The sequence below is a fragment of the Oxyura jamaicensis genome, chromosome 10, assembly GCF_011077185.1.
Source record: "Oxyura jamaicensis isolate SHBP4307 breed ruddy duck chromosome 10, BPBGC_Ojam_1.0, whole genome shotgun sequence".
Taxonomy (NCBI): domain Eukaryota; kingdom Metazoa; phylum Chordata; class Aves; order Anseriformes; family Anatidae; genus Oxyura; species Oxyura jamaicensis.
Window position 1 is genome coordinate 17,035,026 of NC_048902.1, and position 19,251 is coordinate 17,054,276.

The 19,251-nt window shown below is 36.9% G+C and overlaps 1 long non-coding RNA gene across 1 annotated transcript in view; it reads left to right on the plus strand.

The window, feature by feature from the left end:
* LOC118172334 overlaps positions 1 to 19,251 on the plus strand; it is a 435,816-nt gene that overhangs the window by 129,598 nt on the left and 286,967 nt on the right. The window contains exon 3 of the long non-coding RNA XR_004753648.1: positions 3,777 to 3,903. This is a non-coding gene — a long non-coding RNA (uncharacterized LOC118172334). The remainder of the gene's footprint in view (positions 1 to 3,776; positions 3,904 to 19,251) is intronic.

Genomic DNA, 19,251 nt, shown 5'->3' on the forward strand with positions numbered 1-19,251 from the left:
GCTCCTCCACTTTATTAGCCTGCTGCCGTATCTCGCCAGTGATCTCAGCCTGCTGAGCTCGGTTGCCCGTTTGTTCCCTGGGATGGGAGGGTAATTAGTTCTCCATGCTGGCTGTGTCCTGGGCCTCTCCTGAGCAGAAGCTGACAGCCATGTGTAGCATTGTGATGTGGAATACTGGTCATTAGGGACAGAGCTGAGATTACCTATCTTATTTCCTTTCTGACCTATGGTCAGAACTGAAGCATAGTCCCTGAGGTGAAGGGCTTTTGCTTTGTACCTAACACTTCCATGCTAACTAGTTCCCTCAGAGCTGGCACCTTAGGGAGACAGCAAATCCAAAATAAACATCCTAACTAACATGAGTAATGTGAATGAATTGGCCCTCTCTGTACAGAAATGCCCTTTGTCATTTATGGTTCGTGTTACCAGGGTGGCAATCAGAGAATTCAGTATGTGTATTTTGACATATTCTTGCCTTAGTGAGGGACAATTTTAGTCATGTGTCCATATGCTTCACACTGGTTTCCTGGTGTAATTCCAAAGGAATTAAAAAATCACGTGCAGAGGTCAACAACTGCTTTTTTGTTGTTGTAAAAATACCGTAACGGGGACTAATTCTTCCCCACTACTGGAAATCCCAGAGTGTTATTGAATTAGACAGGATTCTATGAGTGTAGGAGAAAGGTGTCATGAACTGGGATTCCGAGTGATAGTATCACTGTGCCATCCTTATATTCACTGGCAGTCAAGAGCATTGACTCTGACCTGGAGAGGCCTTCTTCTGCAATGCAACGATGGATATGAAGGCTGTATAAAGAGGGAGGCAACCAGTGAAGCAATGAGATGGCATCAGGAACCTGAGGGGAGTAGAATGAAAAGAAAAAGGACAGTACGTCAGGTTTCTGGAAAGAGGGGCCCAGAGTAGCACTGAGCCTGTCCAAAGCAGGTAAGATGGCTTCTCTATAATGGTGCTCTCTTGACTTCCTGTGGAACTTCCTGGGCCTAAGGAAGTCTTACCTATACCACTGTAAGTGATATCCATTATCAGTCAGACTTGCTTAATAATATAAATAAATAGTATTTGAGATTTAAAGAACAAAATAAAAAGGAATCATTCCTTTTTTTTTTTTTTTTTTTTTTTCATTACCAAATTTACATTAGTGTCATGTTCTGCGAATATGGCAGGCAGACAGACATACATAAACAAACATGAAATCACTTCTTAAAACTTCTAGAACTGTCACTAAAAACATGTTTGTTTGCTTGAAATTTACATTCAGCAAATATATAATACAAGATTTTTATCTCTGTATCTATATAATTTATGTAATACAGTGTACTTGATTAGCCAACATTGGTTTAAATTCTTCATGGTATTCACTGATTTCATAGCAGTGACTGTTTTGTCACAATCCAGTATGTTATTTTACAGCTGGCTTCTACCACTGCTGGTAGGTAACTATGTGATATATAACTTGCAAGCAGCCCTGCTGTTTGTTACTGGCAATTAATTTCTCTGGTGCCTTTCTTCCATTCAGACCAGGCCTTTATGTTCTAAATCCAGCTATTCTAATACTCCCCACTTCTGCTGTGTAGAAAAGACTCAGACTGACAGATTATCGCAGGGCAGTTAAGCATGTAATTGCTCAAATGAGTTAAAATCCCTTCAAATATCTGTCTTTGTACCTCATCACACCACTTCATGGACTCAAATATTTGACAATTGATGAAGATAAACTAAAAGGATCTTCATTAGCTACCAACCACCGTGACAAGCTTCTTTCAGCTAAAGGCTGGTGAAGTTTGCGACTTATTATCTACTTAAAAACTGCAGGAAAGCAGAAAAATACTCCAGTGTATTTTAGACTAGAGAAAACTAGAAGCTTACATGGTTGTTGGGGTCAAACAAAACTACGGTTTGCTAATCTAGAGCTGTACTTGTCAAAAGTGTGCAGTAAAATACTCGGGAAAATTTACAGGATAAAAATATAAAGGAAATATCTGAAGTTTCTGATAGCAGCAATAACAACAACAAAACTTTTCAGTTAATGTTAAATACAGTGTTCATATTCACTGCAATGTAAGTGTGCATCAGAAATGCTTTATTTTCACATTTCCTGCATAGAAAGGAATGGGTTTTGTGAGTGGTAAAAGATTTATGCCACCTGTACAAAGGTAGATATTTGACCTAACATAAGGTGAAGTGGTATGAACAGATAAGACCATATTCATCAGAAAATGCTGAGACATAGCTGCACTTCAGGTTTTGTAAACATATTTTAATACATAGATTGCATTTGTACCAGTTCAGTGTTTTGCATCATAGGAGTGCCAGTGTTTTGAACCAACTCTGCAGTGCTGCACAGAGACGCACAGAGACATACAGCTCTGCATTTTGCCAGAGCTGCACAGAGGCATACAGAAGATATTTGTGTGTAGTAAACAATTTGTAAAGTTAGTTGTGTATTGTATAGAATTAGGCCAGTACAGCAAAGGCATGGACATAAATAAACAGAAAACAATAAGGATCTTTTCTATTTATTTATTTATTTATTTATTTTATTTTTGAGGCTGTTATATAATACAACAGTGTAAGGCCCTTTCTATCATGTGTGCTCTTAAGCCACAAATAGTAAATAGTATTTTCTGTTACAGGTATGAATTTTGTCCTCAGAGTACTATTCCAACATGGAGAAATCTGGCATGTGCAGTCTCATAGATCACTCATGGGCTACAAATAATAGTGGCATCCATTCATAGCCTGAACCAGGCAACGGAAGAGTCTTTATAAAACTTGTTTGTTCTCATTTTTCTTGAAAATTGGCAGTTTTGAACAGGCAGGTGACACTTCACTGTGTTGTACCTCAGAGGTTTTCCTGCCCTGGTGTGGTTGCTCACAGGCTGTGCTCCCTCAGGGGTGCCGTGCTAGCTTGGGGTCCTCCACAGTTCCCCCCCCATAGCCACAGCATTCCTCTGAGAACACCCCTCCAACTATGTCCCCAGGCATGGCTCCTTCCCTGTCTTGTCCTTGTTTTCTTCAAAATGCACCTCTTTCTCGAGGCCTTGCCTCATGGTGCGGGCCTTGCCTCACGGCCTCAGCCACACTCAGCTCCAGCGCAGGGGCTCGCTTTGTTCCCTGACAGAACAGGCTGCGGCCAACACAAGGCAGTTTGTGGTGGCATTTAACACAGTACCTGTGACCAAAACAGGAGTTTTTATACCAAATAGGAGTGCTAAACTCCATTAGATCAGGATTTGCAGTGTTGCTGTAGTGGGGGTATGTTACCAAAAAGTCCAAGGGGGAAAAAAATCTCTAGTACTAGTCACACTTGTCTTGGTAAGGCCTTGTTCCATGTTTTGGCCTTTCTCTATCAAGTCTATTTAGGGGGGAAAAAGAGAAGTGTTGTGGGCTGGAAGGCTCTTCTACTGTATGTTAGATAATGTTTAAAGTGATTTATGTGGTGATAGGTTTTGGGACAGAGCACTGGCAACAGACTGTTAAAATGGCATAGCAGGTTTTCTTCTGCTTCACCTCATCGCTGAAGAAAGTGAATCCCTTACCTGTAGCTGGAAATTTGACTTGTTGCATTTTTATCTACCACATGAAATTAAAATATACTACTTCACCTTTTCAAATGTGTTTGAAACAGTATGATACCATAAAAGCTCGTGGCCTTTCAGGCATTGGATGTTGTTTCACCTTATTTGCTACATTAAAAAATGAAAACAAACTATAACAAAACAAAACAAAACAACTCCTTTTTTATTTTTCCCAGGTCCTACCACATTCTGGGGATCTGAGTGACGAGGGTGTAGCTCTCCACTCCTTTATTTGCCTTGCACTGAGATGAAGCTTGAAGTGTTCCGTGAAGGAAGAATTGTACTTGATTCCCTCAGCTCATAGTAAGTTGAACTTTAAGCTTTCTATTGAAGTTAATCACACTTTCTCTCATGAGTGAAAATGTTTTTAACATGAAACAATACTCCACTGAGGCTTGACAAACTATATTTTAATTGTAATTGATTTATACCAAAAGATAAAATGAGTTAATTAGGGAATGCTATCAGAATTAGTGGCAAGGGAAATACTTTCTACAGCTGGCAGGTAGGGGGTAGGAGACGAGAGATTTTAAAAGGGAATAGGACATTGGCATTTTTTAACCTCACAGTGCAGAACTGGGTAATGAAAATATTGTACCTATGGCTTTTGCACAGCATGAGTGTGTGGATTTTCTGTAGTATGGTGTATAGATGGAGGTTGAAACCAGTCCAAAGAGATTTAATTGGATTTGTTGTAGTGGTACGCCTTCGTGTGATATGGATAGCTTTTTATTATTGTTATATCAATGAGATAAAAATGCTTCTTTGATCTCAGATATTTCAGCTGGTATAAAGTTATGTTCTGGTTCTGTAAAGCTGTGAAGCTGAGCAAGTACTATGCAAGAGAAGTAAGCTTCAATAACAGTCTCTTAGTTATTGGTAATGTTTCTGGTCATATTGACAAGTTCCATTTCAAGCTGTTCTAAGCAGGTGTCATTTTATGCTGTTTGGCAGTGGTGTGCAGTGTGTCATCATTATGGCTGTAATTTGGTCATGGAAAGCTTAGCAAAAATCCAGTTATCATGGTGGAGGCATTACAAGGGGTTATCTCGTTGTCATCAAAAATGTCTTGTGCAGAGTTGTTATTGTGGAGAAATAAGTCATGGAATGTGTTAAAAATCAGATATGTGTTTGGCTTATATATGCTCTTCAGGGGGATATTCTGTCTTGGTAGGGCTGTGTCAGTAATCTAAGGTAAACCCTTTTTCCCATTTAAGTATAACAATAATCGCTGTTGTGCGGAGTGACAGTGTTTTAAAAAATAATGCTTGTTTTTATCTGAAAAATAAATTTTGTTCAAGTTTTTCTTTGTGGAATTATTTTCAAGGTGACCTGAAGGTAACAATTACAGATGCTTTCTTGGTGTAAGAACATTCAAACCTCAAGAACGGTATTTAGGCTAAATTTAATTAAATCCCCTGAAGATTTGAGCTTGGCAAGGCTGCAGTTTTGATGGTCACTTACAATGTGATAGTATTTCTTCTGTGAGGTATCTCCAGGAGATGCTGTACTTTTTTAGATCCATGTATGCCTACCATGTGTGACAGTCACGGAGGAAGCACTGTTTCCCTCACAGAAATCTTAGTGATAATTTATACATTTGTAGTTGCATATTCTAGTTTAATATCACAAGGCCCAGATTTGATGTAGAAGACCTAGGGAAGTTATATGTATCACTTCAGGGACAATGAAATGGTCTAATTTACTCCCCTTAGGGAACTCTTTCAGGAATGCTTCCATGCCAACATGATATATTTCTCATTTTATCCTTGCATGATTTAGATAACTCAGGTCCTGCTTTAGTAATATCTAAAAACAAAGTAATTACTAATGAAAGTCTGTAACAGTGTAGACTTAAGTATTTCCATGCCATTTTTACGTGTGAAGGAATTACTGTTCTTCGGAAGTGCTTAGAAAGTACAAATGTTCATTTTACAAAAAATCTTGGCCATCTGCATACTGCTGTCTCATTGGTTTTAGCTGTCCTTACATCCTGTGGTACTTGGAGTACAAGTTAATTTTGTAAATTTTTAGGAGAAATCTCTTTTAAAAGTACAGACTTTTCTGATAATAAAAAGGCAAATTCAAGAAAACACACAGGACAACAACAAATAATTAGGGAAAAGATTTTTTGGCACAATCTAGTGCATTTCACCTTTGTCCTTCTCATCCTTTTGTGGAGTTCTTTGCCCTGTTTTGTCCTCTTCCTGCATGACAGGTGAGGTCAGATGCAAGATAGTCAATAAAGTTTCTCATGTATATTTCAAAGAATAGCAGTCAATTAACCTTGAGAGAGTTGGACATTCTCTTGTCTATAACAATAGGCCAATATGCTAAATGCAATCAGGCTGTGGGTATGTAGGGGGAGACAATAAGTCACTTATATTCAAATAAGTCATACCGAGGTCCCCTTCCCTCTTTTAAAAATTCCTTTAAAAATGCAGTATCTTTATGCTCCAATTTGACACTTCAGGAGAAATTCTGCTACAGTGTATTATTATGACTAGTTCAATAGAATCATAGTAAACTCATCTTTTATGCGCATGAAGACAGACAGGGTCACTGATCTGAGAGCATCTAAACTAAACTTGGTCAAAGATGCAACAAGAGAAATTGTCAGAGGAATGAGGAAGCAGGTAGGATAATCATCGAAAACAGCTCATTAATGCTTCAAGTGGTATGGCCAAATTTTGGGTTCTCAGGCTTTTTGCCAGAGTAGGTCAAATAGCTTTGTAATTCTAAATCCACTAAAACCTGTGATACCTCTAATAGCTTTGGGAGAAGTGTCAATACTCCTTAATTTTCCCTCTGCGATTTGTCCATAATGAGCTCCAGAAACAGCTATATCATAAGAAAGAAGAGTCAAGATAAGAATCTCCGTTTTTGATTTTTTTTTCCCCAAATCGTTGCATTCCAAAAGATACCCAGCAACAACAACAACAAAGTCTGCTTCTCCTGCAGTGTTTTGATAACTAGAAAAGCCTAAGAGTAAAAAATGATGTGATGGGAGAGACTGAGGTAGAACCCAGTTGACTTCAACTAACCAATTTGCAATTGTACTGATTCAAGTACTTGAAGCTGAGCTTGCTGAAGTGAATTAGGGTCTTTCACCTAATTAGATGTTACTAGGATGTGGACAGCAATAAAAAATTTTGGAAATGTTTTTATTGGATTGGAGGCCATGTAATATTAGAATGGCATTTTCAGAACTCTGCTTTACCAATTGCATTGGGGTTTGTACTTGGTAGTCAAGGCATTTCAGAAGCCCCTCGGGAAATCTTTTTAAAACTCTATACATTCCATACCCAACTCAGAATTGTATTATTATTAATTATTTTTGTTACAACTGTAGCAATCACATTAATACATATATATAATATAGTAACTAATTATGCTTTTAAAGGAAAAAGTTGATGTTGCTAATTACTATCACCTAGTTTTTCCATTAAATCAAAGATATGTGGGAAAATTGGGGTAGGTTATGTTGTATTTTAGGAAATATTCTCTCCAGGTGAGAAGACTTGTATGTATGTGAAAGGCATTTTATATGCAGAAAGGATCACACAAAAGTAGCAGAATGGAAATTACTTTTTCATATCTGTTAGAAAGAAACCCCTGTAGACACTGATATCCTTGCAAGGACTCATCTTCACCTTCTATAAGGACTGCACTCATCTAGTTATTTCAAATTGGTTGCAGAACACAATTATACATAAAGAAACACAGCAAAGAGCTCTATCAAATGCACTAGAGCAGTAAATACTGTTTTCAATTAAACATTAATCTGAAGGATATTATTTCACTGTCCAAGACCTTTCCAGATTTTTTTTTTTAAACAAACATGTTTTAATTACAGGATTTCATTTACTGGCTGTGAAAGTTTGTCCTTTTAATGAAGAAGGTAGTTTAAAATTGCTCGCTATAGTTACTTGTAGAAGGCCTCATCCTGAATTTCATTAAGCACACAAAAAGCCGTCTGAACTGTGCTTTTTCAACAAAAACATTATCAGGCTTAAAGTCGGTATGCTACTAAAAAAACAACATGTGGGTCAAAGTCTCATACTGTGCAAATCAATACATCTTTGTTGATTTAAATTAAGTTATGATAATTTACTTCAAATGGGACCCTGAACAACTATTTTAATATCTAAATATGTAGTATAAGATTTTAAAATCATATGAACATGTATTCTTTTAGTGTTTGATTTCTTGTGTCTTGTTTGAACCAAATATTGAATAGGCTTCTGTTATTCTTGCAACTGTTTGCCTCATAGTGTATCTGCAGTACTAATTATACTGTATTTTTTGGAGTTGATTAAACAGTTATCCAATAATGAGATCCAACTGTAAACTATTGCAGGGAAAAAAACACACAAACAGGTAATTAGAACTCTGTTCTCACCTCAGTTCAACAACACAAGCAAACACCCCTTTTCTACAGGTCACTTTGGGGTAGCACTAAACAGACTGTTACTGGTATGTGCAGCTTACATGATGTTGACACTGAGCTGAGTGGATTGCCATACAAACTAGCAGTTGATTTTTAATTTTCAAAATGCACAAGCACAGAGATACAGGATGGAAACAAACAACAAAATATGCATAAGGAAGTTGTTTTGTAGTTTCTTGATGGTCCAAAGCATTTTAAATTCTTGCGATTGGCATTTAAATGGCAGGTAATCCATATACACGCTGACTTTGTCGATAGTAAAGGGTAATCAATAATCACTCAATTCAATTGTAATAGGTAGCCTTGTGGGTCGCCACAGAGGTAGAAGGTAGTACAGATTCCCTAAAAGAAGCTTTTTGTTCTCTATTCTTACATCAGCCAGCCAATTTCTCATTCATACAAAGCAGAGATATTTTTTTCATTGGATTGTTCAGGAACGAGGGCTGTTCAAATGATCCATTGTAGCATGGATAAATTACCAGTTTAGGATCACTAGAAGAATCTTACCTATTCACAGACTTGCACATCAACCTTCTTAGACCAAGAACCAACTCTCTAGATCCAACTAATTGAACTAGCCTGGTTCGTTCAAGGTTTGGGCATAGGGGGAAGGTAAGGTGGGAATGGCATTAATTTACCAGCAAACAATTACTCATACATATCAATAAAATTGCTTGCTTCATTTCTAAAATGAGGATATGTCTGTCCTGGAAGCAGGTCCGCTTCTTGTTTATGTTCAAGAAACCTTGTAAATATTGCTGGGTTTTCCAAACACCTCTGGAATAGGTGTCTTAATTCCTTTGGAGATTTGTATGCCTATACCCATTTGGAGCCCTCTGAAAATTCCACTTGTAGGAAACAGCATCAGTGGTTAAACAGTTCAAGGCCACTTGAATCATTTGTAAGAAGGACCCTCTAGATTTATTTGATCTCTTCCTGAGAAGAAGTTCCCAGTGTTTTTGAAGGTATAACTGCTTGTTCTGGGGGCAGAAAGGTTCCCCACCAGCCAGTGTGTTTTATTTACTACTGCATGTAACTGTTGTAAAGTAGCTATGTCTAAACCTATAGTTGACGGTTTGAGTTCAGGTAGCACCGTTACCGTAATCCACTAATGTTCAGCCACTTTGGTTTAGTAATGATTTCTGTCTCGGCTTGTTTCATCATCCAGGATTATGACCTCAGGAACACTGCAGCTCCACATAAAAGATTACTAGGGTAAAATTAAAACATGTAAGAAACTTGTTAAATTTTGTCAGGGTTTATAATTTAAAACTGCTATGTTATTAGATATTGGAACAGCACAAAAGGTAACTCGTGCAAAGGTTTTAACCTCTGGCCCCTTCTATACCAATTAAAGTATAATGTATAATGAAATTTTAATCTCATATAATTAAACACAGTATTAATTTGGTAAAACTAGAAAGCCTTTTTAACCTGTATTAATCTTCCTTTTTGAACAAAATAAGTGTGTTTCTTGCAAGTTGCATTGTTTCTTTTTAATTAAAGGAATGAATCAAATTTCTTTGTTTATACAAGTTCATGCAATATTTTTCACTACCTATTTTTTCTTAGGTTAAATATCAAAAGCAAGTTGTTTGGTTTTTATTTTTATTTTTTCCTTTATAAAAAACATTGTTGAACATCATTGTTTCCTCAGGGTAGGATAATATACTTCACAGATTTAATTAATCAAGAAGATATTTATACTGTAAAATGTCTAATACTATCATTAAATCCTTTCCTTCTTTGCCACACTATCTCTGCTTATAAGGTATTAAGGTCTTCATGTCTTAATGAGACTTATTAATCTTTTTAAACAAAATTCTTATATCTCATATATGCATATATACACACAAATGCATACATGTTTCTTGTAAACATTCTAATTTTACAAGACTTAGTGGCAAGATTTCCGATGACCGATACCAGAATATGCACTTACAGGACAGAAATAATGTTGTAACATGAGGTTGCTGGTAAAATGTCTGAGAAGGGTATAAAGAAATGTCTGTAGTATAATAATTGCTTTCTTTAAAAGTTATTTTTTTTTTTAAAGGTGAAGCTAGAAAAAAAATCTAGGTATCCTGATAAAATTGTACATGGTATCTAATATCCAAAATGTATCAAAAGCTCAAACATAAGCAGTTTGAGTGTAATGGATAATTTGGACTCATTACCGATGACATCTTAGTGTATCATCTTGTGGCCTTGGAAGCAGAAGCTTTATAGCAAACGAAGCAGAGTTCTGTTCTGCACAGGCACATGCACTTGAGTAACAGTGCTGAATCAGTAGGATAGGGTGTGTGTGGAGGGACTGTAGAGTACCTCAAGGCACCTACAGCACAGTACTGCCCTAGGTTTCTTTTGCCAGTGCCTCCCTGAGATTGTGATAATAAAGAAAACAGTGACATTTTTGTATCTGTTGCATTTTCTCTCCTTTGCACACCCTTTTCCCCAGATAGATGGCTGTATTAATGGCAGAGGCATAAGATACATAGTTCCAGATATTTCTCCAAGACTAGGTCAGACTTCATCTGATGATAGCTTATATAGTCCAACACTATTATACCTCTTGTGTAACTTGCCTCTAGAATCTTTTAAAATACTACGTATCTTCAGAAAATCTGAATAGTATGAAGAGGCTGTCTATTACATGCCCAAGGCTGTTCCTGCAGGTATTATCCAAGTTTCAGAAGAGGCATCATGTTTGAGAAGCATGACACTAGTAATGTTCTTGCCTTTCCATTTAAAACAAGACAAAGCGTCAGAAAATGTAGCTACCAAAAAAAAAATATATATATATATATAAAACAAGGATTTATAGATACATTCAGTAGATCTTCAAATAAATTATGATGGATAGCAGGCAGCTAAGATAAATTAGCATCCTGTCAGCCCTAAATAACAGCTTTCATCCAGGTCTGTATTACTCTCCACTCTGTGTCTGGTACAGTTGGGTAATCTGTTTGGAGATACTAAGGCATTTCTTTTATGTGTGCAACTCACAGCATTCTCTGATGATTTCATGCACAGACAACAGTTACTAAGTTTTGTCATAGGAGTTTACTTCTAAAAGTACTGAAAGCTCTAGTTCCTGGTGAAATAGAAGGTTTGAGATTTATGGTGAGGTTGCCTGTTTCAGAACTGGGTTTATTATTTAGAACACTGGGTGGAGATCGTAAAATATCCGTGACTGTAAGTTTTGAAGGAATGGTGGAGCAGTTATGAATGGTGTAACTTCAATGCACAGAAAACAAATAGAACTAATATATTTTTCAGGTGAAAAATCAAGACATTTCTGTATATATGTCTGGTTGCAAAATTTTTCAAAGGTCTTTGGCAGAGCTCTTTAATTTTTTTGGTCAGTTCTAAACTCTCTGGTATAAAAAGTAATTGGAGAATTGTCTTTATTTGTCCAGTAGTGTCCTGTGGGATGACTGAATCCAAGGGATAAATTTGGTATTGGTCCTCATGTGTAAAGTGAATAGCACTCTTCATTCATCTGACAGCCTATGGACCTAGCCATATTACCACAGGGGTCAGTAAAATCATGATTAGGCACAGAAGATTACGTATTTCATTCAGCCTGTAAATAGCACAAAACTCCTAACTCTCCTGTCAGCATGTTGCCTCATATGGCTTCGCCCCACTTAGAATCTGTTGTTTCCTCTAAGAGGTTCTTAGATGGCAGAATAACTGCATGTAATTAAGAAACAAAAAGTAGGATTTACAAAATAAGTCTTGTTAGTGAGACTCTCAAACCTGGCATAAGCTTATTTAAAGTGAGCAGTGGTAGTAGAAAACATGGAAGCTAAAAGAATAGAAAACAAAACAGGACAATGGAAGGAAGAAAGAAATTCAATAATATTAAAATAAAAAGACTCTGCACTGGGCAAGTTTTCCCCAGATTGCCTGCCTTTAATATTAAATTACTGTTTTCTGGCAGGATCATCTGCAAAACTCTGATTTTGTTTCTTCTTCTGTTCATAGTCTGATAATTGAGGCTGAATTCCCTTGTCTTTAATATGCCATATATTCTCCACCTGGCAAAGGACTCAGACAGATACAGATAAATACCCTGTAGACATACAGACAGAGAAACTGCTGTAATTGCTTTCATAATGACTCTCAGACATCAAAGGAAGGCAAATAATGGTATTTAACACTGTTTCCATTCTTTAGCTGAAATGTAATTTTATAGAGTTATTGTCAGGCAGTACAGTGAATGTACAAGTGCAACTGTCATAGTCTACTCATATTAATTAGTTGCCCACAAGAGGTCCAGGATAGTAATGGCAAAGTTCTCCTCATTTCAGATGGTCTGATATTCAGGCAGAACCGTAAGTACAATAGCTTGATTAACATAGTTGCTTAGATCAGGTTTTCCCTAGGAGTATGTCAATTGGCATTTTGAAGAATCAATTAATTAGCACTCCAAATAATCCATTCTTGGGTTAATGAAAGTATTTTGTACAGCTGCAAAAACTTACATGAAATAAAATCCAAGCCTTTCCAAAGTGCTAAGGTGGAAGACTTGTAATTTGGAGAATGTTGTGTACCCATGGACAATTTCATAATAAAAAGTTACTACAAGAAATTCAGTTGAACAGAGCTTATCCAACAGTTGAACTTGTTTTAATCTGTTTATCTTCCAGAGGAGAAGGGTATTCCGGGGCATATAACAGTGGAATAGAAATTAAAACTTTACTATGCAATAATATGATTAAAATACAAGGTTAATTAGGGTAAAAAAATATCAACATTTTGCCTAGTGTTACTTACCACTTACGGAAGTTAGATCTCTTGGAGATAATTTAGTTGATTTAGACTCTGCAAAGCTTTACTCATATAAATAGTTAGTCTAAACCCATGTGATTACTGCCACTGAGGTCACTAATTTTTTGTTGGTAGCCCAGAAGGCTTTCAAAATTAATGGAAGTGTTTACCTGAGGAAAGTTCTTCATGGAAGGGGATTTTCAGAAATAGGCTTTTGCTTTCAAGTCCCCTGGCACAGAGAAACTTAGGACGTGAATCCTGTACAGATAGAAATTGCAAATTGGAGGGAAGATATTTTTGAAATGAAATTGCAAAAACAAAGCATACTGTACAAATAAAGACTTTTTAGAAGGACACTTTATTTTATTTTCACTGCATGTTATGCAGTGTTTTAAATTTTACACGTTATCTGTCACATGCTTCTCTTTTTGAAGTTAATTTATCACTTTTAATCTTTTTGTTCTTATTAGTGATGTGCCAAGGTAGAGTGCTAACATGAAAATGCAAACTAATTTTCTATCAGGCTGGCTGTATGAAAATTCAGACTCAAACCACCTGAAGCATCATGCTTTCTGAAAATCAGGGTATATTGCCACACCAAAAAGATGGCTAATCTTAATAAGCCACTAAATATCATTCCATAAATTATTGAAGCATAAATACTAGAACATGCCTACACTATTTATGCCAATTCTAGAGATGGTCTTCTTTTCCTCATTGTCCCTAGTTCTTGATCTCTTGTTTTTTAGACAATTTTTTGACTTGTTTACCTTTTCCATCTTCCTGTCTTGCCTTCAGTCTAGTGGGAGGCAACAGAATACTTCTTTCTCATACAGAAAAGCCTTTCAGAAAGAAACTTTCTGTTTCTACAGAAAGAAGCCTTTCATCTATTCAAGAGCAAAGATATTGAGAGAATTAAATTATTCCTGTACTTGAGGACAAGGTTGTTAGGATCAGCTTTGGTCCTTTTGTTTTTCAAGGCCATATACTATTTTTTCTCCTACTAGCAGAATAAGGAATGAGTCTACTAAAAAATCTGGAGCTATGCTGATGTGAAACATGCGAAAGAACTTCTTCACAGTGAGAGTGATGGAGCACTGGAACAGGCTGCCTAGAGAGGTTGTGGAGTCTCCTTCTCTGGAGATACTCAAGGCCCGTCTGGACGCCTACCTTGGCAGCCTGCTCTGAGGAACCTGCTTTGGCAGGGGGGTTGGACCCGATGATCTTTCGAGGTCCCTTCCAACCCCTACATTTCTGTGATTCTGTTCTGTGAAACCAGGCAGAGATTCACATCCGAGTAATTATCTACTTGCATTTGGGAACTCCAGTTATACTTTCAGCTATGCATGGTCAGACTCTTGTGTTCTGTAAATGACTGGGTCTGCCAGTTTTGCTTCTTAAAAGGGAATTTAATTTAAGCTCTTGAATAAGATTTGGAAGTATATGAAATACCCCAACAACATGTCATCACGTGAGCTCAATAGTTATGAATAAAAACTTCAAATCTCAAAGCCAAGAGTTTTTCCAGGTTGTTTAGAGTTGTTTCTCTAAATCCATGGCATCAATGTTACTGATTGTTTCGGTCATAATATGGTTACTGCATTAGTTTAGAAGGCATTGGTATGGAATATGGTGCATAGGTAGTTGTGGTGTGAATGCTGTGGTGAGGCCTACAATCAGAAGAGCTGCATGTTTGATCACTCTTGTAGCTTCCAGAATTAGGTGAATCTCATTATCAGTTAGTGATTACTGCAAGGGGGGATAAAAACAAGATGAAATTTCAGTGGACCCATTCCCCCTTCACCAATGCAGGATCTATCTGTCTTCTGGTTTTAACAGATTTGTAGCGCAAATAGCTCCTGCAAACTTAAGTTAGATTTTACTATTTGCTAAACAGTGTTTTATGATGAGTTGTTCAGTTAAACTAGCTCATTTAAGCACATTCAGTGAGAATGTCATTTGGTATTATTGAGCTATTTCAAAAAACTGAAATACCACTAGATACAGCTCTATCTATATTCTAAACAAAACTTACAAGGTTGCGGTGATCTGCAATAAAAAGGAGGATGGTATTGTGATAAAGGCGATAAAATGGGGTTCAGTGGAGCTGGATTCATTTCTGACCTGCAAGAGTTCTTCTGCGTGTGTCACCATGACTCAGCTTACCATCTTTAAAATAAAAATAATGCTTTTTGAAGTCTTCATTTAAAGCAAGTTATTTTTTACAAGGACAATTTCTCATGAAAGCGTCCATGTGAATCTGGTGATTTAGATGTGTGTATAAAAAAAACAAACAAACAAAAAAAAAAACAGGATTTTTGGAGCCTCAGTTGTACTGAGAGAAAGATCACTGGTATTCTGTAAATCATTTAGCTGTATGCTAAATAAAACTCAAGATAATGTAATTTAATTTACGCATTAACCCCTCTTTCCATGGAGGGAATGGGAGGCTAAACAGTGTTGTACAAGTAATTCAAAATGGACTTGTTTTAGTGGTTTTAATTCTAAGTAAAGTTTCAATAGACCCATGTTGGAAATGCAGCTTATTTTCCAGCTTTCCAGAAAAGCTGTTATGTTAGTAATGTTCTAAATCTTCCATGTACTGGAGCCAGTGCTTCAGAAACTGGTTAAGGTCTGTTTATCCCACATTTGTTGGTCCCTTTTGTTTTAAATGCCTTTAAAGAAGCAAATGTAAAGTTAGTTGTCAGAGCTTATTATGGACTAACGCCAGAAGTGAGATCTTCCTTATTTTGCTAATCAGCTTCCTCCATATCTGCATGCTCATTTTCTGATATCTGATGAGGCGACAAGGTCATTGGACGTACAAGTACTTATTTAAAAACCGACATGAGAGTGAGATAGAGGTTAGTTGGGTCTATCAGAGCTGTCAATCAATTAATGAAAATTATTGAGCAAGGACACCGTGGGGGAAGCGAACAGAAGGAATGAAAATGACCATGGAGATGCAACATAGGGAAAATGACAGAACTGACTAAATGTGCTCACGTGAGTACTAAAACCAGACATGCTCACATAGCAAATTAAAGACAGCGCTGGGAGAGAATATATGCCATTATATGGACCGAAAGACTGACAGATTACTTCAGCCTTTTGTCCAAAAGCACACCAAATGCTGCATTTGCTAAGTGAAGAATAAAGTTGAACAGTCCCCAATGCATTCTGAATGGCTTTTGTTAAGGTTCCACAGACTTGCTGCAAATTTGTAGCATGTGAAAATGGAATGTCTAGGGCTAGGCTCGAGTTTGCTGCTAAGGTCTGGAATTTGAAATTAGTCAAGGGGGTATAGAATAGATTCCTACCTGTAAATAAACAGCAGATATAAATAGCAAAATAGGGCAGCACTGACAGAGCCTCACAAAAGCTCACTTAAAAGCTGCACTATCACTACAGTACATGGTGTACTGGCACAAGACAAGAGTATACTGTTTATCAGTACAAAAAAGAAATAATTTATAACTTGATCCTTTGGGGGAAAATGGAGAAATAAAAAATAGACAAAAAAAAGAAACAAGAGAGGAGAAAAATTGCCAATATGTTTGTGTGAATGAAAGATAGTGAGGGGAAAAATGAAAAGAGAGCGAAGTCAGAAGCAGGGAGATACTGACACCAAATCTCTGCAAAGCGTTCAAAATTCTCCAGCTGCCACGCTTTTAATTTGCTACCATTCTAATTAAAATGCAAATTAAATTTATAATTAGCATCAGCGCTTTCTAAAGAAACCTCCTTGTGTGCAGCACAAACATATGGGACGATGGTATAGTGTAAAGTTTGTAAAAACAGAAGGAGAGGCACAAATGCAAGGACAGAAATGTTGCAACCAAATAAGTTTCTGGGTAGGAGGGGGTAGGGAAAAAACGAGGAGACAGGGCAGATTTTAAGGGATGGAACTGGGTAAGTGTCCCGGTGTAACAAAGAGATTGCTGAATATGAAAGATCTGTCGGGGAGTTACTTTTTGTTGAATCAGGTGTCAGAGGTCATGCTGCATGTCATTGGTGTTGTATAGAGCATGCCAAAAAGGCATAAAGGGTCACAGCTTCTAATCAAAAAGTCCATGACCAAAAATGAACCGCTGCTTGCTTCCAGATAATTAATTTAAAAATTGATGGGAAACAAAGTACTAAAATCACATCATGATTTGAGCGCATATACCATTTTAAAGCTTGCCACTTTCCATGTGAGACTTGAAACAGAACAGTCAGAGTCAATGACACGGAACTTGCAAAATCTTTGTGCCTTAATTTATCTATGTAAGTCTGGTGAAATTTCATTGTACGTGAAGCTTTTATTTTCTTAAAATTAATAAATTTGACTATAGCTGATTGTGGCTTAAAAGCTAGGAGAGATTAGAAAATATCCAACACTTAGGTGTTGAAATGAATTGCTCTGGTTAAACATGTGTCTGCATTTCCATAACTGAGTTTTAGTGGGAACACCAGTTGTGTTTGTATATATTCACAATTGTCCCTTTAAGATTTGCATGTAAAACTTGCACCACGAATGCCCTTGCAACACCCAATCGAAGAGAAGAAATGCCATCATGTGATATACCAGACATCACCACTGAGACAGTATCCCAAATTAAAACGTTAATTAGAACAAACCATGGCATACATGCTCTATTTTTTAAGACTACTATTATTATTCCATTTGCAGAAAGCTTGTGGCTATTTCATGATGCAGCAAAAGCAGCTGCATTAATCTGATAAATGATTTTTTGCAAATGTTTCCTTCATCTCTACTGAGAATGCAGTTGGGTGCTAGTGCTGTTCTGTTTCTACATTCATTGTATATTAAACAGCTAATGTGGTATTAAAGGTTTGATAAAACTACTAAGGACAAAAGTGGTTTCATTATAATAATGTTTGGTTGTAGGGGTGTCTTTGAGTTCTCGGGGAAGAGAGGGGGATGAAACAAGTCTGATTTCAAAAGCAGTATTTATTTATTTGTCGACTAAGGGTTCTTGCAAAAGCTTGAGTGCTTTTAATATTCTGGGAACTCTGCTTTATCTGTTAGCCAGGCTCTCCATCATATATTTTAAAATTTGAATGTAACAGGGATGAATATTTCATAGCTGTGTGTTAAGCTGTTTCTAAACTGATGTAAAGCAGGATTGGAGGAATATTTTTATAAGTCAGAAAGTCAATTAAAAATGATAAGCCTATAATATTGTCATTGTGATAGTACAAAAATTCATTTTGCATATGCTGTATTGGGTATGCAGACAAATTGTGAAAAAACAAGTTTTGCTGTTGAAACTTACTAGCATGTTTTCAGTTTGATTTTAAGGAGGAGTGAGGTGATATGTTCCAACGTCCGGGCTGGTGCATGTTGGTGGAGAGAAGTCTGTTGGCATTAGTGAACTCAGTTGCGCTAGCTGTGGCTTAGACTCTTTATCTTTTAATAAAGATCAAAAAAACCACACCATTATCCCCTCCTATTTTAATTAATATTTTAAAGTGTATCTAACAGTGTAATGAACGTGTAATGTCTGTTAAAAGTATGCCTTTGTTCTGCAAAGTAATGTATATCCTGCAAGCAAACATGCAGCAGCTCCATTCTTCATTCACCATTGGCTCAATTTTCGGAAGTTCTAATCACTTGCAACTCCCACTGACTCTGTTGAAAATCTGAAAAAAATCTGAAAATCTGGCTGTGGATCCCACTGTCCATATGGATGATGTCATTAAATCCTCTTCCATATCAACATATGTCTATCAAAAAAGCTAAGGAATTGTGATCAACTGAAATACGGGAGAGGGCACCGTATAAACCAGTGATTAGAAAGAATTCATCATAGTGGTATGAAGTTTCTGGGAGAAAAAGTTATTTTGTACTTTATGGATTACAAAGACTATATGGAAACTAAAACATGTTCTAAATGTTCTAAATACAGATTGTCCCACACCTGTTTTTCAGAAGTAGACAACTCTGTGCTGCTCTGTGGAACTTGTGTTGCACTGCTGTACGAGTGTATCACCACTACTACTAGTCTGCACAGTCTAGAGATTTGCTTTCTTTATGCTGCTCCTGCATGTAGCCCCAGTGACTGCAGAACTGCTTGTAAAGACAGGGTGAAGCCAGGTGTTCAGAAAATACTGTAGAATTAGCTAAACGAAACTTGTCTGAGCGCGGGACCTGATCCCAGGGTAGAGAGCACGTCCTCTAACCTACAGTTAGGCAATTATTTGAGAGACTTAGCAGCAAAATTTCCTTTTGCTCTGTGATCACTACAGATGGGTAAAAATTTGCATAGAGAAGCACTCCCTAACTCAGAGGTGAATTGTGGAAATATCTTTTTGTTTTGTTTTCCTGTGGATCCAAGTTAAGCTAAGTGATATATCCAAGAAACAATACTTCTGCAGCTCTGCAAAATCGTAAGTTAACAAGATCCTGCACTTTGGAA